Below are 4,428 nucleotides of genomic sequence, written 5' to 3' on the forward strand. Positions count from 1 at the left end.
ACATGACGACTATATACAAGAAATCAATATTCGAGTTCTAAAATTTTGTAAAAGAAAAGACCAAATCGATAACTTGAACCAGTAATCAGCGGTTTGAGTTTGGTCGTCTTGATCAGCTGGTAGGAGAAACAGGATAATGTTCGCATAATGTATAGGAAGGATGCCCATATGATCTTAACACCAAAAATGGTTGGTTAAAATCTCGATGTTTCATGCATTTTAAAGATATTTGTCATCCCAAATTCAAATTCGATTTCTTAGAATTTTTTAGTTCCTTCTTCTATGGGAATTTCATGTGACCGGACGATTAACAGTTTATGTTTCCGGAACCATACAACGAATCCGTACGAAATTTTGTAGCAGGAAAACATACCTTTAATTTGAGGCATTTGTGATAATCGGCCAAACCATCACCGAGAAACTGATAATAGCAAAAATAACCCGAGAATAGTGAAAAACTGTATTTGAGCGCAATGAAAACATGAATGCCCTATTTATCATACAACTGCGCGCATCAATTAGCAACCATCCTACCAGATGCGAGCCCAAGAGCACACTGACGCCAAAACTTCGTTGACGGTGGTACACGCATTCTTGAAAGAAGCTTATACAACAGGTAAAAGAAGCGAAAGAGATAGCATGTCTGGGTGCCGACCACATGTTGTGAGAATGGGAATTTATTTCAGCCGACGGCATGCCCCCGCCCAGTGATGCTACAAGTACAGATTTATCTAGAAAGGTACAGATTTTTTAACCATTTTTGGTACAGATTCTGTACGGTACAGATTACAGATTTTTGTAAAAAAGTACAGATTGGTACAGATTTTTTTACATGGCAGCAAGGTAAAATATTTTAACCGCGCGATGAATCTCGGTAAACAGCAAGTATACGTTGAGTTAGACAGTAGTGATGGCACGAATCTGAAGTGGTGCTGGTATTGAGCTTGAACTGAAGCTGACATTAGAATGTGATATGCGAGAAATCTGCTTCCAGCAAATCAAAAGGTTGATGTGTAAGTGAAAACCGAGCAAATTTTCTCGGAGTACCTACGTTTACTCTGACCTGCTTTATTTGAATTCCTGCAAGCAGGTTTCTTGCATCCTATTTAAATATAGGCGTGTTTCGAAATTCAACATTGCTCAACAATTGGTCATCGATGACCAAATTGTTGAGTTAAACATGGCCGCCGTAATTTTTCCCGTGAGCGAAAGAGAAAGTTTTTGCTCTGTTGTGATACAAAACTTCGGATGCATCATTTCATGTTGGAGAGGTGCGACACATCTGATCCTCTCGCTGCTGAGCGGTAAAGAGAAACTAAAATTAACCTGTACCAGTGATGCCACATGTACAGATTATCTGTAATATCATAGATTTATTGATCATCTTGAATATTATAGATATTTCGAAGGACAAAGACTCTAACAGTAAGTTTCATCCACCCTTTGAAATTTGTAATTGTTTAAAATATTATCCCACTGCGTTTCTTATGAAAATATGCACATTTATGAAAATTTCCAGAATAGTTGTATTTCTACAAAAGACTTGCACTAGCCGGTCCTGCATCCCCGGCTGTCATGTATCTGCTTTTTTCTCATCATGACGTCAATTTTATCTCTGGGTAAGTAAATTAATTAAGAATTTCTTTTTATACCAAATATTCCTCATTTTTCGTAGGCAAAATCTTTACGGGGATGTGGTACCAACTACCAATTCATCCGTATTCAAAGCATGATGGAAGCCGCACAGTTCCACAAGTTCGACTCAAATCAGCAGACTCCGTCAATTTCATCAGCTGAAGTTACATCCAAGCAAATCAAATTTCGCCAAGAATTCAGTGTCACTCGCCTATGGAGTCCGGATAAATTAGGTGTCCAGAACCAGACTGATCGTGGATGAACTGTGCCAGTATAAATAAACACCCTTCGAGGAATGGGATGATGGACGGCTGGTTTTATATGACGAACAGTGCGCTTTTAGTTTCAATTCAGACAAATAAACATGGTGCTGATATTTGTCAGATTCAGATTACCGAATTTCCGGTAGATTCTGTTGGTACATGTGTCGAGTTTTGATGTTTTGAATGCGGCAGAATCCTGGAGCATTTTATTAATCTTTAAAGTGCAAGCGAATCACCCGTCCACTCAAATTCGTCTCCTCACCTAACGATGATCCTTAAAGCCATCCCTCAAATGATTTTCGGCGGCGATCATCCGATCATTGTTCCGGCTAAGCGCAGTCACCTAGCTATGACATGAATCCTTACTGTTAATATTGCCAAGCTACCTTCTTTCGTGGTAAAACTTTATCCTTTGAATGTGGATGGTTTGCTGCTTCTTAGAACTACTAGAATAGTATCGATATCAACTAAAAGCAGTATTTAAAATAGTTTCATAGCTCGTGATAGTATTACTGTAAGAACCGTTGAGCATTAGAAATCTATTATATCCACCTATCAATGCGATATGGTCTTATACCAATCGATTCAGTTCGACGAATTGGGACAATGTCTGTGTATATATGTGTGTGCAATGGCAGAACTAATCTTAATAAATCCACAGTTTATAGAGACCAGTTGCGCAAAGAGTGAAGTCAAAAAAGTTTACCTATCTAGCACAATTGGAATCCATCTCTGATACCTCTGCAGCAAAGCTGGATTCTAATTTTGCTCGATAGGTAGACGTTTTTTGGCTTCACTCTCTGCACACTCTTTGTGTACCTTTATACTAAGGCCTTTGAATAAAACTAGTTTCGAATGAAAGCCCATATTGCAATTTTGCGCTCTCAGTTTGTTTTCAGTTGAAGTTTTTTCCGTTTCAGTGCCGGTTCACTCACACTTGTCCGGCACGGCACCGTCGAGGACAAGTGTGAATGCTCGCATTTGAATTGCATGAAAGAATATTGGCGTCCGTGCATGGTACCGAACCGTCACTGAATCGGATCGAAAAGGTGTAAATTTTACTTAACTAGTATTGCTGTACTGAGATAAACTAAACTGAGTTCGAATATTAGGGTATGCACACATCTAAGTAATTCAAAGAATTTGATTGCGTAATCAGTATGTAAATTCATTCAATAATGATTGGAACTGTTTCTCAAGTAATATGTAAGTTCACTTCAAAGATAAAGTTTAAACTTTTTCCAAAGTTTAGCTATTTGCTTCTTGTACTTCTTGCATTAAGGTAGCACGTGATCTTGATGTTTGATTGCATATGAATAATATTTTTTTTTATTTCTTATGGAATAATCTCGGTTGCATTACCTGTGGTACCTGGGTACTGCCCTGGGAAGTACGTATCTGTACAGCGGGAAGTACGGCCCTGAGTAGGAAGTGTCAGGGGATAGACAAGAGGAGGTAGAGAATAGAAAAGACACGTTTTGCATCGTACACGAAGAAATAATAAATATATTGTACTTTAATTAATAGTAAGATACCACATTGGCGACCGAGGAGAACTGGAAAATAGGAGAAAGAAAGGTAATGATGTTATAATTTATAGGAATAGTGACTTTGAAAAAAATAGAATGTTCCTCAGCAAAGGAGAAAATTGAGGATATGTTGAAATTTTGTCCTTTTGCACTTTAGGATTGCTACAGGACAGCTGTTTGTCAGTGGTTCTAATTTTGGGAAAAAACTGTAAGCGGATTGCAGCTGTTGACAACAGTGATAATAGAAGGCTACCAAAGGGTAGCGGCTGTAACAAAACAGCGAAAATCGAAAGTCAGCGTGAGAAGGCTACCGTGTGTAGCGGCTGTTAAACAGCGATTAAAAAGACCACGAAAGCGACGCTAGAGCGCAACCGAAGGCTACTCGAAGGTAGCGGCTCTCAGAGCGGTATCAAAGCGGTAGCAACCCTAAAACGAACAATACACAGATTAGTGTCATTGGATTGTTGGTAAGGTTCACTGTAACAGTAAGAAATGTGCAGAGAAATAACAGTTTTAATTTTAGTTTTTCAAAATCGTTGCTATGGAGAAGTGGGATATTCCACAATTTAAATTCAAAGCTCTATCGAGGAATATAGTGCGCAGCGAGTGGGTCAAATACAAGCGCAATTTTGAATTCATTGTAGCTGCCACTGGAGAAACTGATAAAACACGCATTCGAAACATTTTCCTTGCTAAAGGTGGGCCGGATCTCCAAGAAGTGTTTGCATCCATTCCTGGAGCAGACGTGCAAGATGACGTTGAAAAAGGAATTGATTCTTTTGCAGTAGCTATTGACAAACTGAACGCTTACTTTGCGCCCAAACAACACGAAACATTTGAGCGCAACTTATTCTGGATATTAAAACCGAATCCGGACGAGACTCTGGTAAAATTTATGTATCGTTGCCAAGAACAGTCGAACAAATGCGATTTTGGCAAGTCTGCCGAAGAAAGCAGATCGATCAGCGTTATCGATAAAATCATTCTGTTCGCCCCAAGTG

The 4,428-nt window shown here is 39.0% G+C and overlaps 1 long non-coding RNA gene across 1 annotated transcript; it reads left to right on the plus strand.

Moving 5' to 3' along the window:
• Positions 1–1,123: 1,123 nt before the first annotated feature.
• On the plus strand, positions 1,124–2,002 carry LOC131691116 (uncharacterized). The gene is made up of 3 exons (XR_009305709.1): positions 1,124–1,425; positions 1,520–1,619; positions 1,676–2,002. It is a non-coding gene; the product is annotated as an uncharacterized LOC131691116 (long non-coding RNA).
• The last annotated feature ends 2,426 nt before the right edge of the window (positions 2,003–4,428 follow it).

The sequence above is a fragment of the Topomyia yanbarensis genome, chromosome 3 (genome assembly GCF_030247195.1).
Source record: "Topomyia yanbarensis strain Yona2022 chromosome 3, ASM3024719v1, whole genome shotgun sequence".
Classification (NCBI taxonomy): domain Eukaryota; kingdom Metazoa; phylum Arthropoda; class Insecta; order Diptera; family Culicidae; genus Topomyia; species Topomyia yanbarensis.